The sequence below is a fragment of the Anomaloglossus baeobatrachus genome, chromosome 6, assembly GCF_048569485.1.
Source record: "Anomaloglossus baeobatrachus isolate aAnoBae1 chromosome 6, aAnoBae1.hap1, whole genome shotgun sequence".
NCBI classification, from domain to species: domain Eukaryota; kingdom Metazoa; phylum Chordata; class Amphibia; order Anura; family Aromobatidae; genus Anomaloglossus; species Anomaloglossus baeobatrachus.
This window is the reverse complement of record NC_134358.1, coordinates 41,961,539-41,982,809: the sequence shown is the minus strand read 5'-3', so window position 1 is coordinate 41,982,809 and position 21,271 is coordinate 41,961,539. Positions and strand designations below refer to the sequence as shown.

The 21,271-nt window shown below is 43.0% G+C and overlaps 1 protein-coding gene across 3 annotated transcripts in view; it reads left to right on the top strand.

Moving 5' to 3' along the window:
* The window catches only part of LOC142317000 (uncharacterized), a 188,430-nt gene that overhangs the window by 37,913 nt on the left and 129,246 nt on the right, over positions 1-21,271 (top strand). For all 3 annotated transcript variants that reach the window (XR_012754653.1, XM_075352870.1, XM_075352871.1), the window contains exon 3: positions 19,199-19,312. The gene's annotated coding sequence lies outside the window, so the exon portion shown is untranslated. The remainder of the gene's footprint in view (positions 1-19,198; positions 19,313-21,271) is intronic.

The window sequence follows — 21,271 nt, the reverse complement described above, 5'->3', positions numbered from 1 at the left end:
ACTGCAATAGACCAGGTGAGTGCTGCTGAGAGCAGTTCTGCTATTTATATGTGAGGCCGCATGGCACATTTTATAAAAATATTTAGTGTAGGACTGCTTCAAATGAGATTTGCCGTGACGTGGCGAAGCAGCTCAAGAAATTGCAATTTTTTGCCAAAAATCTCAAAAAAAAAAAAATTTTTATAATGCAGTTTGGAATATTTGATGCCTTAGTGCACATTGGTGCTGGCTCTTTGTTGTTTCTTTGTTGAATTGGTCGGTGGTTGACCTCCACCTTGCTATGCACCCCAATTTGGGATGTATTCCATCTGTATAGATTTTGGCGTTTGGTGACTGTTCACATTGGGTCATCAGGCTTTGTCCACAGGCTATATATATACTTCATGCAGCATTTGCTTGGACCTGTCCCGCCCACAGCCATGACTCAGTCATGGGTACGGGACTGCAATAGACCAGGTGAGTGCTGCTGAGAGCAGTTCTGCTATTTATATGTGAGGCCGCATGGCACATTTTATAAAAATATTTAGTGTAGGACTGCTTCAAATGAGATTTGCCGTGACGTGGCGAAGCAGCTCAAGAAATTGCAATTTTTTGCCAAAAATCTCAAAAAAAAAAAAAAAAATTTTTATAATGCAGTTTGGAATATTTGATGCCTTAGTGCACATTGGTGCTGGCTCTTTGTTGTTTCTTTGTTGAATTGGTCGGTGGTTGACCTCCACCTTGCTATGCACCCCAATTTGGGATGTATTCCATCTGTATAGATTTTGGCGTTTGGTGACTGTTCACATTGGGTCATCAGGCTTTGTCCACAGGCTATATATATACTTCATGCAGCATTTGCTTGGACCTGTCCCGCCCACAGCCATGACTCAGTCATGGGTACGGGACTGCAATAGACCAGGTGAGTGCTGCTGAGAGCAGTTCTGCTATTTATATGTGAGGCCGCATGGCACATTTTTATAAAAATATTTAGTGTAGGACTGCTTCAAATGAGATTTGCCGTGACGTGGCGAAGCAGCTCAAGAAATTGCAATTTTTTGCCAAAAATCTCCAAAAAAAAAATTTTTATAATGCAGTTTGGAATATTTGATGCCTTAGTGCACATTGGTGCTGGCTCTTTGTTGTTTCTTTGTTGAATTGGTCGGTGGTTGACCTCCACCTTGCTATGCACCCCAATTTGGGATGTATTCCATCTGTATAGATTTTGGCGTTTGGTGACTGTTCACATTGGGTCATCAGGCTTTGTCCACAGGCTATATATATACTTCATGCAGCATTTGCTTGGACCTGTCCCGCCCACAGCCATGACTCAGTCATGGGTACGGGACTGCAATAGACCAGGTGAGTGCTGCTGAGAGCAGTTCTGCTATTTATATGTGAGGCCGCATGGCACATTTTATAAAAATATTTAGTGTAGGACTGCTTCAAATGAGATTTGCCGTGACGTGGCGAAGCAGCTCAAGAAATTGCAATTTTTTGCCAAAAATCTCAAAAAAAAAAAAAAAAAATTTTTATAATGCAGTTTGGAATATTTGATGCCTTAGTGCACATTGGTGCTGGCTCTTTGTTGTTTCTTTGTTGAATTGGTCGGTGGTTGACCTCCACCTTGCTATGCACCCCAATTTGGGATGTATTCCATCTGTATAGATTTTGGCGTTTGGTGACTGTTCACATTGGGTCATCAGGCTTTGTCCACAGGCTATATATATACTTCATGCAGCATTTGCTTGGACCTGTCCCGCCCACAGCCATGACTCAGTCATGGGTACGGGACTGCAATAGACCAGGTGAGTGCTGCTGAGAGCAGTTCTGCTATTTATATGTGAGGCCGCATGGCACATTTTATAAAAATATTTAGTGTAGGACTGCTTCAAATGAGATTTGCCGTGACGTGGCGAAGCAGCTCAAGAAATTGCAATTTTTTGCCAAAAATCTCAAAAAAAAAAAATTTTTATAATGCAGTTTGGAATATTTGATGCCTTAGTGCACATTGGTGCTGGCTCTTTGTTGTTTCTTTGTTGAATTGGTCGGTGGTTGACCTCCACCTTGCTATGCACCCCAATTTGGGATGTATTCCATCTGTATAGATTTTGGCGTTTGGTGACTGTTCACATTGGGTCATCAGGCTTTGTCCACAGGCTATATATATACTTCATGCAGCATTTGCTTGGACCTGTCCCGCCCACAGCCATGACTCAGTCATGGGTACGGGACTGCAATAGACCAGGTGAGTGCTGCTGAGAGCAGTTCTGCTATTTATATGTGAGGCCGCATGGCACATTTTATAAAAATATTTAGTGTAGGACTGCTTCAAATGAGATTTGCCGTGACGTGGCGAAGCAGCTCAAGAAATTGCAATTTTTTGCCAAAAATCTCAAAAAAAAAAAATTTTTATAATGCAGTTTGGAATATTTGATGCCTTAGTGCACATTGGTGCTGGCTCTTTGTTGTTTCTTTGTTGAATTGGTCGGTGGTTGACCTCCACCTTGCTATGCACCCCAATTTGGGATGTATTCCATCTGTATAGATTTTGGCGTTTGGTGACTGTTCACATTGGGTCATCAGGCTTTGTCCACAGGCTATATATATACTTCATGCAGCATTTGCTTGGACCTGTCCCGCCCACAGCCATGACTCAGTCATGGGTACGGGACTGCAATAGACCAGGTGAGTGCTGCTGAGAGCAGTTCTGCTATTTATATGTGAGGCCGCATGGCACATTTTATAAAAATATTTAGTGTAGGACTGCTTCAAATGAGATTTGCCGTGACGTGGCGAAGCAGCTCAAGAAATTGCAATTTTTTGCCAAAAATCTCAAAAAAAAAAATTTTTATAATGCAGTTTGGAATATTTGATGCCTTAGTGCACATTGGTGCTGGCTCTTTGTTGTTTCTTTGTTGAATTGGTCGGTGGTTGACCTCCACCTTGCTATGCACCCCAATTTGGGATGTATTCCATCTGTATAGATTTTGGCGTTTGGTGACTGTTCACATTGGGTCATCAGGCTTTGTCCACAGGCTATATATATACTTCATGCAGCATTTGCTTGGACCTGTCCCGCCCACAGCCATGACTCAGTCATGGGTACGGGACTGCAATAGACCAGGTGAGTGCTGCTGAGAGCAGTTCTGCTATTTATATGTGAGGCCGCATGGCACATTTTATAAAAATATTTAGTGTAGGACTGCTTCAAATGAGATTTGCCGTGACGTGGCGAAGCAGCTCAAGAAATTGCAATTTTTTGCCAAAAATCTCAAAAAAAAAAAAAAAAAAATTTTTATAATGCAGTTTGGAATATTTGATGCCTTAGTGCACATTGGTGCTGGCTCTTTGTTGTTTCTTTGTTGAATTGGTCGGTGGTTGACCTCCACCTTGCTATGCACCCCAATTTGGGATGTATTCCATCTGTATAGATTTTGGCGTTTGGTGACTGTTCACATTGGGTCATCAGGCTTTGTCCACAGGCTATATATATACTTCATGCAGCATTTGCTTGGACCTGTCCCGCCCACAGCCATGACTCAGTCATGGGTACGGGACTGCAATAGACCAGGTGAGTGCTGCTGAGAGCAGTTCTGCTATTTATATGTGAGGCCGCATGGCACATTTTATAAAAATATTTAGTGTAGGACTGCTTCAAATGAGATTTGCCGTGACGTGGCGAAGCAGCTCAAGAAATTGCAATTTTTTGCCAAAAATCTCAAAAAAAAAAAAAAAAAAATTTTTATAATGCAGTTTGGAATATTTGATGCCTTAGTGCACATTGGTGCTGGCTCTTTGTTGTTTCTACGTCTCATACATAGTCTGGTGTTTTCTTTAGTAACATATGGATGTGACGCCTGGACGATAAAGGTAGAAGACAGAAGAAGAATCAATGCCTTCAGAATGTGGTGCTTGAGACGGATGTTATTAATACCAATGTATGGCAAAAAGAACAAACAAATACATTTTGGAATAAATCAAACCAGACATGTGACTCGAAGAAAGGATCACCAGGCTACCACTTGCTTACTTTGGACACATCATACAACGAGAGTAATCACTGGAGAAGGACATCATGGTCGGAAGAATAGAAAGAACAACTCAAAGAGGAAGACCAGGAACCCGATGGCTTGATACAATCCCGATATTAGCAGAGAAGACCCTGATGGACTATTTAGGCTCGTACAAGATCGCTCTTCCTACAGAGCGTAAATCCATCAAGTCGCCGTGGCTCAAGATCGAGCTGAAGGCTGTTAAAAGAAGAATACAAATAATGAGAATTGACACAGGGAAAAAGTATTGAACACACTTACTGAAATGTATTCAATACTTTGTACAAGAGCTTTTGTTTGTGATGAAGCTTCAGGACACCTCCTGTATGGAGAAACTAGTCACCTGCACTGCTCAGGTGTGATATCAGCCCATTCTTCAACACAAACCCTCTTCAAATTCTAAAGGTCCTGTGGGCTCCTACTGTGATATCTGATCTTTTGCTCCTTCCATAGATTTTCTATCATATTCAGGTCCAGTGATTGGCTCGGCCATTCTAGCAACCTTATTTTCTTTCTCTGAAACCCATTGAGAGTTTCCTTGGCTGTGTGTTTGGGATCATTGTCTTGCTGAAATGTTCACCCTCGTTTCATCTTCATCATCCTAGTAGACAGCAGCAGATTTTTGTTAAGAATGTCTAGGCACATCTGTCCATTCATCCTTTCTTCAATTCACTGAAGTTTGCCAGTGCCAACTGTTGAAGATCAGCCCCACACAATGATATTCCCACCTCCACGCTAACACTGGTGTTGGCATTTTTGGGGAGATATTCAGTCCTGCCTTTTGGCCTCCAAACATGGTGTATACTTTGGGATCCAAAAAGTTCACATTTGTTCTTAGAGAAGGAAGAGCCTGTTTTCTGATTACTGCTGGTATCAGGAAAGCTAGTATGTGCATACCAAGGTCAGCAGCTGATGACTGATGCAAAGGAACGGAATGCAGATGATAATAAGAAAGACTGGCTATCTGCGCATGTCCAAATTTATGGCCTGAGGTGCTACATGCCAAAAACTCTGCAAGATATGGAGTTGGAGACACAGGAGGGCCTGGAGAGGAAGTCCCAAAATATGCATAAACGTCATAGGTTTTCTGCGTATGCTTTAATATAACCAATGGCATACTTAGGAATTTTACTAAAAGACAAAATATTTCAGTCTATTCCATTGACTGCTATTGGACATCTTGGCTTACAGCAATATCCAGCAACTAATGTGGGTATAATTCTTGCTTGTTCACATGTTACACTGTTTCCCTTTGGCCCATGAAACAAAACACACACACACACACACACAGAGAGACACACACACACACACAGAGACACACACACACACACACACACACACACACACACACACACACACACACACACACACACACAGACAGAGACAAACACACACAGAGACAAACACACACAGACAGACACACACACACACACACTCACACACAGACAGACACAGAGACACACACACACACACACACATACCACCATTCCATGTCCTCTACAGCTCCTCTGCAGAGTCCAGGACCTGTGGTGACATCACAGTCACACGACCAGTTACATGATGGTGATGTCACCAAAGGTCCTAAAGCTCTGCAGCATCAAAAACCTGTGGTGACATCACAGACACATAATTTTAATACCACCAGATGTCCTCAAGCAGTCTCCACATCGGAAGCTACACAGATAATGCTAGTGATGAAGGCCTTTAAGGCAGTGGGGGCGTCTGGCATTTGCCCGGTTTCACCCTCTTTAACGCCGACCCTGCATACAGCTGAATCAGTGCAGATATGTCACGTTCACATGAAAAAGAAAAATCAAGTAATTATTTCTCTTTCATCTGCATCCAAGCAAAGATTTCACAAACATGCTGGAGAGCGGCCATTTAACTTGCTCATTTTCAGGTTGGCATTGCTTGAAACCCCAGTCTATGCAGAGAATGACAAATATGCTGGAACGGATTGTGTAGTGTTTTATGACAAGTATGTCATTTAAAGTAAAATATACATGAAATTAGATTTATGGGATCTACTATGACCTTACAAAAGACCCCGCCACCTGCACACAGACACCGTCATTTCTAAAATGACCTCTTATTAAATTTTGATGCTATCTGAAACAAGTGTCCCAATGTACAAGAATATAACTACTATAATACTGCCCCCTATGTACAAGAATATAACTACTATAATACTGCCCCCTATGAACAAGAATATAACCACTATAATACTGCCTCTATTTACAAGAATATAACTACTATAATACTGCCCCTATGTACAAGAATATAACTACTATAATACTATCCCCTATGTACAAGAATATAACTACTATAATACTGCCCCCAGTTACAACAATATAACTACTATAATACTGCCCCTATGTACAAGAATAATACTACTATAATACTGCCCCTATGTACAAGAATATAACTACTATAATACTGCTCCTATGTACAAGAATATAACTACTATAATACTGCCCCCAGTTACAACAATATAACTACTATAATACTGCCCCTATGTACAAGAACAATACTACTATAATACTGCCCCTATGTACAAGAATATAACTACTATAATACTGCCCCTATGTACAAGAATATAACTACTATAATACTGCCCCTATGTACAAGAATATAACTACTATAATACTGCCCCTACGTACAAGAATATAACTACCATAATACTGCTCCTATGTACAAGAATATAACTACTATACTAGTGCTTCTATGCACAAGAATAAAACTACTATAATACTGCTCCTATGCACAAGAATATAACTACTATAATACTGCTCCTATGTACAAGAATATAACTACTATAATACTGCCCCTATGTACAAGAATATAACTACTATAATGCTGCCCCTATGTACAAGAATATAACTACTGTAATACAGCTCCTATGTACAAGAATATAACTACTATAATACTGCCCCTATGTACAAAGAATATAACTACTATAATACTTCCCCCTATGTACAAGAATATAACTACTATAATACTGCCCCTATGTACAAGAATATAACTACTATAATATTGCTCCTATGTACAAGAGTATAACTACTATAATACTGCCCCCTATGTACAAGAATATAAGTACTATACTACTGCCCCTATGTACAAGAATATAACAACTATAATACTGCTTCCTATGTACAAGAATATAACTACTATAATACTGCCCCCTATGTACAAGAATATAACTACTATAATACTGCCCCCTATGTACAAGAATATAACTACTATAATACTGCCCCCTATGTACAGGAATATAACTACTATAATACTGCTCCTATGTACAAGAATATAACTACTATAATACTGCTCCTATGTACAAGAATATAACTACTATAATATTGCTCCTATGTACAAGAATATAACTACTATAATACTGCTCCCTATGTACAAGAATATAACTACTATAATACTACCCCTATGTACAAGAATATAACTACTATAATACTGCTCCTATGTACAAGAATATAACTACTGCAATACTGCCCACATGTACAAGAATATAACTACTATAATAATGCCCCTATGCACAAGAATATAACTACTATAATACTGCTTCTATGTACAAGACCATAACTACTATAATACTGCTCCTATGTACAAGAATATAACTACTATAATATTGCCCCTATGTACAAGAATATAACTACTATATTACCGCTCCTATGTACAAGAATATAACTACTATAATACTGCTCCTATGTACAAGACTATAACTACTATAATATTGCTCCTATGTACAAGAATATAACTACTATAATATTGCCCCTATGTACAAGAATATAACTACTATATTACCGCTCCTATGTACAAGAATATAACTACTATAATACTGCTCCTATGTACAAGAATATAACTACTGCAATACTGCCCACATTTACAAGAATATAACTACTATAATAATGCCCCTATGCACAAGAATATAACTACTATAATACTGCTCCTATGTACAAGAATATAACTACTATAATATTGCCCCTATGTACAAGAATATAACTACTATATTACCGCTCCTATGTACAAGAATATAACTACTATAATACTGCTCCTATGTACAAGACTATAACTACTATAATACTGCTCCTATGTACAAGAATATAACTACTATAATACTGCCCCTATGTACAAGAATATAACTACTATAATATTGCCCCCTATGTACAAGAATATAACTACTATAATACTGCTCCTATGTATAAGAATATAACTACTATAATACTGCTCCTATGTATAAGAATATAACTACTATAATACTGCTCCCATCTACAAGAATATAACTACTATAATACTGCTCCTAAATACAAGAATATAACTACTATAATACTGCTCCCTATGTACAAGAATATAACTACTATAATACTGCTCCTATGTACAAGAATATAACTACTATAATACTGCCCCTATGTACAAGAATATAACTACTATAATACTGCTCCTATGTACAAGAATATAACTACTATAATACTGCTCCTATGTACAAGAATATAACTACTATAATACTGCTCCTATGTACAAGAATATAACTACTATAATACTGCCCCCTATGTACAAGAATATAACTACTATAATACTGCCCCTATGCACAAGAATATAACTACTATAATACTGCCCCTATGTACAAGAATATAACTACTATAATACTGCTCCTATGTACAAGAATATAACTACTATAATACTGCCCATATGTACAAGAATATAACTACTATAATACTACCCCATATGTACAAGAATATAACTACTATAATACTGCCCCCTATGTACAAAGAATATAACTACTATAATACTGCCCCATGTACAAGAATATAATTACTATAATACTGCTCCTATGTACAAGAATATAACTACTATAATACTGCCCCTATGTACAAGAATATAATTACTATAATACTGCCCCTATGTACAAGAATATAACTACTATAATACTGCTCCCATCTACAAGAATATAACTACTATAATACTGCCCCTATGTACAAGAATATAACTACTATAATACTGCTCCTATGTACAAGAATATAACTACTATAATACTGCCCATATGTACAAGAATATAACTACTATAATACTACCCCATATGTACAAGAATATAACTACTATAATACTGCCCCCTATGTACAAAGAATATAACTACTATAATACTGCCCCATGTACAAGAATATAATTACTATAATACTGCTCCTATGTACAAGAATATAACTACTATAATACTGCCCCTATGTACAAGAATATAATTACTATAATACTGCCCCTATGTACAAGAATATAACTACTATAATACTGCTCCCATCTACAAGAATATAACTACTATAATACTGCCCCCTATGTACAAAGAATATAACTACTATAATACTGCCCCATGTACAAGATTATAATTACTATAATACTGCCCCTATGTACAAGAATATAACTACTATAATACTGCCCCTATGTACAAGAATATAACTACTATAATACTGTCCCCTATGTACAAGAATATAACTACTATAATACTGCCCCTATGTACAAGAATATAACTACTATAATACTGTCCCCTATGTACAAGAATATAACTACTATAATACTACCCCATATGTACAAGAATATAACTACTATAATACTGCCCCTATGTACAAAGAGTATAACTACTATAATACTGCCCCATGTACAAGAATATAACTACTATAATACTGCTCCTATGTATAAGAATATAACTACTATAATACTGCTCCTATGTATAAGAATATAACTACTATAATACTGCTCCCATCTACAAGAATATAACTACTATAATACTGTCACGCTCCCCGGGCCCTCTGCTCCGCTTCCCGGCTCACCTGCCACGCTCCCCGCTCTCCAGCCTCCATCGCCCGCGCTTCCCAGGCCTCCTGGTCCCCGCTCCCGGCGCCCGTCGGCTTCCCAGCCCCAGCCCGGCTCTGCTGTGTCCTCCTCTCAGCTTCCTGCCCTGGCTTCTGGCACCCGGGCCGCGCGCATGCGCATTAGGGCGCGCGCGCGGTCACTGACCCTTTCTTAAAGGGCCAGTGTCCACTGACAGGAAATGAAGCACAGAGGTACGGGGTATAAAGGGGTGCAATGTCCAAGGGGGCGGGGCCTGATCTTCGTGTTTCCCAAGCTAGGAGTCAGGTCTCCTTGTGTCTCTTTGCCATACTCACGTATCTCTCTTCTAGAGCCGATCCTGCCTCGCCATACGGTCCTGCCGCATCCCGCACCCCGAACGCTGCCTATCTGCCATCCTGACAGTCCGTACCATCTCTGACCCCTGTGGTGACCCGTCATCTCTCTCCAACGGTTCCGGACTCCGCCTGACATCATCTCGGCTTCCGAACCTGAGCTCCGTCACCCGGACTACCATCAGTGACTCCGTGGTCCCAGGGACTTCTCTATTATACTCTTGTGCACGGACTGCCCTGCTACCTGTAGTGCTCCAGCTACCGGACCCCTTACCATCATCAAGGAGTTCGGCCCAGTGGATCCACCTCCTGGGTCTGCCCTTCCACCTGGCCCTAACAGTAAGATCAGGCCATGGATCCCGCTGAAGCACTAGCGGCCTTGCAGGAGGAACTCCAACGCCAGCGTGAGACCCAGACCCGCATGCTGAACTTCATGACTTCGGTGGACGCCCGCCTGAACACGCTACAAGCGTCAATTACATCTTCAGCATCTCGGGCTTCCACTGGCCAATCCACGGCTCCAGCCCCCGTGGCAGCCTCTTCGGATGCTTCCAGACTTCGTTTGGCTTCACCACCCCGGTACGCCGGAGATCCCAAGACCTGCAGGGGTTTCATAAACCAATGCTCCCTCCATTTCACGCAGCTGCCGCATTTGTTTGCCTCCGACCAAGCCAAGGTCGCCTTCATCATGTCCCATCTAGAGGGTGAGGCACTGGCGTGGATGAACCCCTTGTGGGAGAAGGAGGATCCTGTGACCACGAACATCCAGGAGTTCCTGCAGGCATTCCGTGGAACCTTTGACGAGCCCGGACGCGCCTCCGCGTCTGCCTCATCTCTTCTCCGGTTACGTCAGGGGACTCTGACGGTGGGTCAATACGCAATCAGTTTTCGCACCTTGGCTTCGGAACTTGGCTGGAACAACGAGGCCCTAACTGCCGCCTTCTGGGAAGGACTCTCAGGTCGAATTAAAGATGAGCTGGCTGGTCGTGACGTACCATCCACCCTGGATGCCCTGATTACCCTAGCGACTCGAGTGGACATCCGCTTTCAGGAGCGATCTAAAGAGGTGTCCCGTGAGAGACGTCCGGTACGGCATTCCTCTCCTCCGCAGAAGTCCGCCGTACTACAGTCAACGGCATCTGGTGTCTCCGTCCACGAGCCCATGCAGATCGACCGTGTGCGGCAGTCTGAACAACGTCGAGCAGAGCGGCTCGCCAAGGGCCTCTGCTTCTACTGCGGAGAGGGCACACACCTGCTACGCTCCTGTCCAGAGAGGCCGGGAAACTCCAAAGCCTAGGGTTGGTAGGAGAGGCCACCCTAGGTGCTGGGACTCTCTCAGACCCGGTTATGTGGACTGTGCAAGTGACAACGGGAGAGACGCGGTTCACGGCCGAGGCGTACCTCGATTCTGGGGCAGCAGGCAATTTCATCCAGCAAGCCACGGTGGACAAGTACCAGGTGCCTGTCACTCCACTCGACAAGCCACTCGTGATTGCCTCTGTGGATGGGAGACCCCTCTCTGACACCATCTCCTGGATCACCAGGCCGGTCGAACTGCGTATCGGTGCCCTGCACACCGAGAACATCGCTCTCTACGTCCTCCCACACATGTCCCATCAAATCCTGCTGGGACTTCCCTGGTTACGGACACACGAGCCATCAGTCAGCTGGGGCACTGGTGAAATCACCCGATGGGGCTCTTCGTGCCATGAGAAGTGTCTGAAGACCATACAACCCATCCGACGACCTCCGGTTCCAGAGAACCTACCGGGACTGCCCTCGGCCTATTGGTCCTTCGCGGACGTCTTTGACAAAAAGGAATCTGAGGTACTTCCGCCACATCGTCCGTACGATTGTGCCATCGACCTGCTCCCGGGAACAACACCACCTCGAGGACGGATATATCCATTGTCTCCAGCCGAAACAAGGGCCATGTCAACTTACATCACAGAGAGCCTGGCAAGGGGATTCATTCGGAGATCCTCCTCTCCTGCTGGAGCAGGCTTCTTCTTCGTTAAGAAGAAAGAGGGCGACCTACGCCCATGTATAGACTACCGGGGATTGAACCAAATCACCGTAAAAAACAAGTACCCTCTGCCGCTCATCCCCGAATTGTTTGACCGGCTTAGAGGAGCTCGTGTGTTCACCAAATTGGACCTTCGAGGTGCCTACAACCTGGTCCGCATCCGCTCTGGGGACGAATGGAAGACCGCGTTCAATACTCGCGATGGGCACTATGAATACTGCGTGATGCCCTTCGGCCTGTGTAACGCACCAGCAGTCTTTCAGGAATTGGTGAACGACGTTTTCCGGGACCTTCTCTACGTCTGTTTGGTGGTGTATCTGGATGATATCCTTGTCTTCTCTCCGGATCTCCAGACCCACAGAGAGAACGTGCAGCTAGTTCTACAAAGACTGAGAGAGAATCGTCTGTACGCTAAGTATGAGAAGTGTGTCTTCGAGCAGTCTTCTCTCCCCTTCCTGGGTTACATCATCTCCGATACCGGACTGCAGATGGATCCAAAGAAGGTCACCTCCATTCTCAACTGGCCTCCTCCTTCTGGACTGAAGGCAATCCAACGCTTTCTGGGATTCGCCAACTACTACCGCCAGTTCATTCCTCACTTCTCTGCTCTGACCGCTCCTCTCTCCGCCTTGACCAAGAAGGAGGCTAATCCAAAGGACTGGTCACCTGCGGCCGACGCCGCGTTTGGCTCCCTGAAGCGGGCATTTGCCTCCTCTCCTGTGCTCCACCGTCCGGAGTTAAACCGCCAGTTCACCTTGGAGGTGGATGCCTCCTCCTCGGGAGCCGGAGCAGTGCTCATGCAGAAGTCCTCCTCCGGGAAGATGGTGACTTGCGGTTTCTTCTCCAAGAGCTTCTCAGCGCCTGAACGCAACTACACCATCGGTGACCGAGAGCTATTGGCAGTAAAACTGGCTCTGGAGGAATGGCGCTACCTTCTAGAAGGAGCAGTGTACCCCGTAATCATTTACACGGACCACAAGAACCTGGAATACCTGCGGTCCGCTCAGCGACTGAACCCACGGCAAGCCAGGTGGTCCTTGTTCTTTGCCAGGTTCAATTTCCAGCTCCATTTCCGACCCGCGGACAAGAATGTACGCGCTGATGCCTTGTCCAGGTCTTTCATGCCCATGGAGCAGGAGGAGGAGACATCACAGCCCATCATCTGTCCTAGTAAAATCATTCCAGTGGCTCCTGTCACCCTGGCCCAGATACCGCCCGGGAAAACCTATGTCTCCGAGACTGACAGGCAAAAAGTGTTACACTGGGGCCATGCCTCGAAAACAGCCGGTCATGCTGGTCAAAAGAGAACATGGAGTGCGATTGTACGTCATTACTGGTGGCCATCCCTTCGCACGGACGTCGCTGCTTTTGTCTCTACCTGCTCCTCTTGTGCCAGGAACAAGACGCCCAAACGCCTGCCATATGGCCGTCTTCTGCCTCTGCCTATACCCTCAGTTCCCTGGCAACACATTGCAATGGACTTTATTACGGACTTGCCTTTGTCCTCCGGACACACAGTCATATGGGTCGTGGTGGACCGGTTCTCTAAAATGGCTCATTTCGTCCCTATGGCAGGACTGCCCTCTGCTCAGGAACTCGCGGACGCCTATATACATCACATCTTCCGCTTGCATGGCTTTCCATCACACATCGTGTCCGACAGAGGAACTCAGTTCACCTCCCGCTTCTGGAGGGCTCTCTGCAAACATCTGGGAGTGACTCTGGACTTTTCTTCTGCCTACCATCCTCAGTCTAATGGCCAAGTGGAAAGGGTCAACCAAATCTTGACCTCCTTCTTACGACACTACGTCAACGCCCATCACGACGACTGGTCCACGCTTCTTCCTTGGGCTGAATTCTCCCATAACCACCACGTCAGTGAGTCCTCCTCCAGCTCTCCCTTTCATGTCGTTTACGGACTTCAGCCCTCCGTCCCATTGCCTGTATCTCCTTCTTCGGATGTCCCTGCTGCTGATGCTGTAGCCCGTGACTTTGCAACCATTTGGGACTCTGTCAAGGCGTCCCTTGGGCGTGCTTCCCTGCGGATGAAAAGACATGCAGACAAGAGACGTCTGGATCCTCCGTGTTTCTCCCCCGGAGATCTCGTCTGGCTTGCTTCCAAGTACGTCCGATTGAAGATACCATCCTACAAGCTGGGTCCTCGCTACATCGGGCCGTTTAAAATCCTCCGCAAGATCAATGAGGTCTCCTACAAACTGCAGCTCCCGGCCACGATGAGGATACCCAACTCCTTCCACGTCTCCCTGCTCAAGCCGGTTGTCCTTGGTCCCTTCTCCGCTGCTGCCAGTTCGGCTCCTCCTCCTATTGCCGATGACGACATCTATGCGGTAAGGGCCATGAAAACTGTACGGGGCCGACAGTTCTTCCTGGTGGACTGGGCTGGCTATGGTCCTGAGGATAGGTCCTGGGAACCCCGGGAGAATGTGGGTACTCCTTTGATCCGTGCCTTCCTGTCCCGGTTGCGGGGAGGGGGGCGTGGGGGGGGGTACTGTCACGCTCCCCGGGCCCTCTGCTCCGCTTCCCGGCTCACCTGCCACGCTCCCCGCTCTCCAGCCTCCATCGCCCGCGCTTCCCAGGCCTCCTGGTCCCCGCTCCCGGCGCCCGTCGGCTTCCCAGCCCCAGCCCGGCTCTGCTGCGTCCTCCTTTCAGCTTCCTGCCCTGGCTTCTGGCACCCGGGCCGCGCGCATGCGCATTAGGGCGCGCGCGCGGTCACTGACCCTTTCTTAAAGGGCCAGTGTCCACTGACAGGAAATGAAGCACAGAGGTACGGGGTATAAAGGGGTGCAATGTCCAAGGGGGCGGGGCCTGATCTTCGTGTTTGCCAAGCTAGGAGTCAGGTCTCCTTGTGTCTCTTTGCCATACTCACGTATCTCTCTTCTAGAGCCGATCCTGCCTCGCCATCCGGTCCTGCCGCATCCCGCACCCCGAACGCTGCCTATCTGCCATCCTGACAGTCCGTACCATCTCTGACCCCTGTGGTGACCCGTCATCTCGCTCCAACGGTTCCGGACTCCGCCTGACATCATCTCGGCTTCCGAACCTGAGCTCCGTCACCCGGACTACCATCAGTGACTCCGTGGTCCCAGGGACTTCTCTATTATACTCTTGTGCACGGACTGCCCTGCTACCTGTAGTGCTCCAGCTACCGGACCCCTTACCATCATCAAGGAGTTCGGCCCAGTGGATCCACCTCCTGGGTCTGCCCTTCCACCTGGCCCTAACAAATACTGCCCCTATGTACAAGAATATAACTACTATAATACTGCTCCTAAATACAAGAATATAACTACTATAATACTGCTCCTATGTACAAGAATATAACTACTATAATACTGCTCCTATGTACAAGAATATAACTACTATAATACTGCCCCCTATGTACAAGAATATAACTACTATAATACTGCCCCATGTACAAGAATATAATTACTATAATACTGCTCCCTATGTACAAGAATATAACTACTATAATACTGCTCCTATGTACAAGAATATAACTACTATAATACTGCTCCTATGTACAAGAATATAACTACTATAATACTGCTCCTATGTACAAGAATATAACTACTATAATACTGCCCCCTATGTACAAGAATATAACTACTATAATACTGCCCCTATGCACAAGAATATAACTACTATAATACTGCCCCTATGTACAAGAATATAACTACTATAATACTGCCCATATGTACAAGAATATAACTACTATAATACTACCCCATATGTACAAGAATATAACTACTATAATACTGCCCCCTATGTACAAAGAATATAACTACTATAATACTGCCCCATGTACAAGAATATAATTACTATAATACTGCTCCTATGTACAAGAATATAACTACTATAATACTGCCCCTATGCACAAGAATATAACTACTATAATACTGCCCCTATGTACAAGAATATAATTACTATAATACTGCCCCTATGTACAAGAATATAACTACTATAATACTGCTCCCATCTACAAGAATATAACTACTATAATACTGCCTCCTATGTACAAGAATATAACTACTATAATACTGCCCCCTATGTCCAAGAATATAACTACTATAATACTGCTCCTATGTACAAGAATATAACTACTATAATACTGCTCCTATGTACAAGAATATAACTACTATAATACTGCTCCTATGTACAAGAATATAACTACTATAATACTGCCCCCTATGTACAAGAATATAACTACTATAATACTGCCCCTATGCACAAGAATATAACTACTATAATGCTGCCCCTATGTACAAGAATATAACTACTATAATACTGCTCCTATGTACAAGAATATAACTACTATAATACTGCCCATATGTACAAGAATATAACTACTATAATACTACCCCATATGTACAAGAATATAACTACTATAATACTGCCCCCTATGTACAAAGAATATAACTACTATAATACTGCCCCTATGTACAAGAATATAATTACTATAATACTGCCCCTATGTACAAGAATATAACTACTATAATACTGCTCCCATCTACAAGAATATAACTACTATAATACTGCTCCCATCTACAAGAATATAACTACTATAATACTGCTCCTATGTACAAGAATATAACTACTATAATACTGCCCCCTATGTACAAAGAATATAACTACTATAATACTGCCCCATGTACAAGATTATAATTACTATAATACTGCCCCTATGTACAAGAATATAACTACTATAATACTGCTCCTATGTACAAGAATATAACTACTATAATACTGCCCCTATGTACAAGAATATAACTACTATAATACTGCTCCTATGTACAAGAATATAACTACTATAATACTGCTCCTATGTACAAGAATATAACTACTATAATACTGCCCCCTATGTACAAGAATATAACTACTATAATACTGGCCCTATGCACAAGAATATAACTACTATAATACTGCCCCTATGTACAAGAATATAACTACTATAATACTGCCCCTATGTACAAGAATATAACTACTATAATACTGTCCCCTATGTACAAGAATATAACTACTATAATACTGCCCCCTATATACAAGAATATAACTACTATAATACTGCCCCCTATATACAAGAATATAACTACTAGAATACTGTCCCCTATGTACAAGAATATAACTACTATAATACTGCCCCCTATGTACAAGAATATAACTACTATAATACTACCCCATATGTACAAGAATATAACTACTATAATACTGCCCCCTATGTACAAAGAGTATAACTACTATAATACTGCCCCTATGTACAAGAATATAACTACTATAATACTGCTCCCATCTACAAGAATATAACTACTATAATACTGCCCCCTATGTACAAAGAATATAACTACTATAATACTGCCCCATGTACAAGATTATAATTACTATAATACTGCCCCTATGTACAAGAATATAACTACTATAATACTGCTCCTATGTACAAGAATATAACTACTATAATACTGCCCCAATGTACAAGAATATAACTACTATAATACTGCTCCTATGTACAAGAATATAACTACTATAATACTACCCCATGTGTACAAGAATATAACTACTATAATACTGCCCCCTATGTACAAGAATATAACTACTATAATACTGCCTGCTATGTACAAGAATATAACTACTATAATACTGCCCCCTATGTACAAGAATATAACTACTATAATACTGTCCCTATGTACAAGAATATAACTACTATAATACTGCCCCTATGTACAAGAATATAACTACTATAATACTGCCCCTATGTACAAGAATATAACTACTATAATACTGCCCCCTATGTACAAGAATATAACTACTATAATACTGCTCCTATGTACAAGAATATAACTACTATAATACTGCCCCTATGTACAAGAATATAACTACTATAATACTGCTCCTATGTACAAGAATATAACTACTATAATACTGCCCCTATGTACAAGAATATAACTACTATAATACTGCTCCTATGTACAAGAATATAACTACTATAATACTGCTCCTATGTGCAAGAATATAACTACTATAATACTGCCTCTATGTACAAGAATATAACCACTATAATACTGCCCCTATGTACAAGTATATAATTACTATAATACTGCCCTCTATGCACAAGAATATAACTACTATAATACTGCCCCTATATACAAGAATATAACCACTATAATGGAGCTGAGTGTATGCTGTGTGCGGCTCGTTTTGTTCTGGAGTGCTATAGTAAGTGTGATATCTTTGAGATGAGTTGAAGTTCTAGATCGTCACTAATATTTTTATATCTTCTTCTATCGCATCTTTGCAAATCTGTTGCAGGGCTATGTTCCTCAATTCCAAATGGAGCAATAATAAATGACAAAACCAGAGATAAAAAGGCATATTTCTAGTCTTGCCTTGGCCAATATTCCTGTTACAACACACTAAGTTGGAACTGACATTAAGAGATATTTTATGTACATTTCCTATTACATCTGAACTCCCGGCTATAAACCACATATGTGTTCATTTGTGTAAGTACCTAAATCAGCCATCAGCCTGGGTGATGTAATATTCCTATTTCGACGCTTGCATTATAATAACTGCTTATAGGTATGACTGGTAGAACAAAAGTCAGAGATTTCGTAAAGACTCCATGGAAATCAAAGACCTATTTACTCATTTTTTTTTATTTTTCGTATTTATGGCTGTTTCGAGATTTATGGAGGCTTCAGGGGAAAAATTGATATGAGTAATAATGTCATATGTATTGCTAGCTAAAAGTAGTTTTCTGTCCCACCATGACATCCCCTTTACATACACCCTGTTTAGACATATGGACTTTACAGTGCAGGGTTATGTGCCAAAATGAGTATTTGCTCTGTAAATATTCTGGTCTATGCTATCGATGCTTGTCCATTCATGAAAAAATTTAATACTATGATAATAATAATAATAATAATAATACATTTTCACTGCAGGAAAATGACCTGTGGCAATCAGCCGATCACTGCGCCATATGGCCTTCAGACCACAGATGAAACCCATCCACCTGGTTACTGCTGAGCCCTTCAAGTGGGTGACCCCCTCATCAGGTTGGTTCCTATATGAAAGATATAACATAGGCACTACTTACAATTTATTCGCATATGGATTAGTGGAATGTGTGGAGAAAGAAATGAAGCACATGCTGAAAACACCATGCGTATAATGAACCATGGTGGTGGCTCGGTGCTGTGTACAAAGAAGCATGGTGGTGGCTCAGTGCTGCTTACAAAGAAGTATGGTGGTGGTGGTGGTATGATGTGCATATAGTGAAACACGATGATGGCTCCATGATGACTACAGTGAAGCATAACAGTAACTCGGTGATGCCTATAGTTAAACATGGTGGTGACTCGATGCTTCATACAGTGAAGCATGACGGTGGCTCGGTACTGTCTACAATGAAGCATGGTGGTGGCTTGGTGCTGCATAGAGTGAAGCATGGTTGTGGCTCATTCCTGCCTACAATGAAGAATGGTGGTGGCTGAATGCTGCTTACAGTGAAGCATGATGGTGGCTCGATGTTGCCTACAATGAAGCATGGTGGTGGTTCGGTGCTATCTACAATGAAGTGTGGTGGCTCAGTCCTGTCTACAATGAAGCATGATGGTGACTCGGTGTTGCCTACAGTGAAACATGGTGGTGGCTTAGTACTGTCTACAGTGAAGCATGGCGGTGACTCAGTCCTGACTACAATGAAGAATAGCGGTGGCTCGGTACTGCCTACAGTGAAGCATGGTGGTGGCTTGATGCTGTGTACAATGAAGCATGCAAATCAAAAAAGGTCCGTGGAGCCTCTGTTAGGAGTCTCGACACAGAAAACAGCCAGATATCCCTCCAGGAAGGACCTAGCCAAGGAGTGGCTCTTTTTAAGGAGCCCACCATAACCACCATATTAAGTGGCCCTTTTAGTCAATATCCAACTCTTTGACGAGTTTAAAGATATGTCAAGGGAAATACCAAAGCCAGGTATCCATCCACAGACAGCTGTTTCGGGGTATTGCCTCTTATCAGTGTGGAGTAGGATTCTGGCCAGGTGGGAGCAATGCCTAGTAGACCAACAAAACAAAACAATCACTGATCTCAGGGAGACCAGCCTGAGAAAACACTGCCGGTAGCCAACAAAGGCGGGTATGAGGATGACGCTGTGTATGACCTCACCAGCGTCATCCTTATACCCACCCATAATCTCGCGCCTGCACAACTACATCACCGGCGAGGGAAACTTTATGCTCAGCGGGAGACTCCAGCAGCGTACACAAAGACGGGGGAGGCGTCATCCATTTCAATCATGCCTGGGGGACGGCGAACAGCGGCAGGAGGGGGAGACAGGGGACGAATTAGAGACCGCCCATCTGGCCAACCAAACTCATTTGCATAGGAAACGGTAAGATTTAATAAAGTTCTTCTAGGGGTCTGCAAGGGGGGCCAGCTACAAGGTGCACCTTCCTAGAATGCAGCCCAGGAGCTGCAGAAGGGGATATTCTTGGTTTAATAGGGAAAAAACGGATGACAGGTTCCTTTTAAGGTTGACTTTGTCGAGTTCAATCCATGACCTAACCTATCATGTTGGTGCCACGTTGTAGAGGGCGATTATCCAAGAACAAATTAATACAAAACTATTGTGTACCAAACTCATTACTATTTATATGATAGGCGAAATGCCCCCGTGACAAGTATAGCCACTTATGAAGATGCCCCAATGCCGAATATTTTACAGCTCGATGACCCTCTTGTGTATCTGCAGACGTTGCGTTGATCAGCCTTCTCGTTGACTTTCTCTGGTGGAGTTAGCTCGGTGGATTTGGACGGTAATCGGGGTGTGTTCATCCTGTTTTTCTAAGATCCTGTCCGGCGACACAATAACCTCTTCTTCCAGATACCCTTACAATGGATTCATCATGCCTGTTCTTTCTTGTGACGCCTGATTACTTTCTATTCAAGAAATAACAATGTGCGGAGTAACTTCACATATACGGGAGGTGAGGTCATCACTTGCTCAGCCAGAA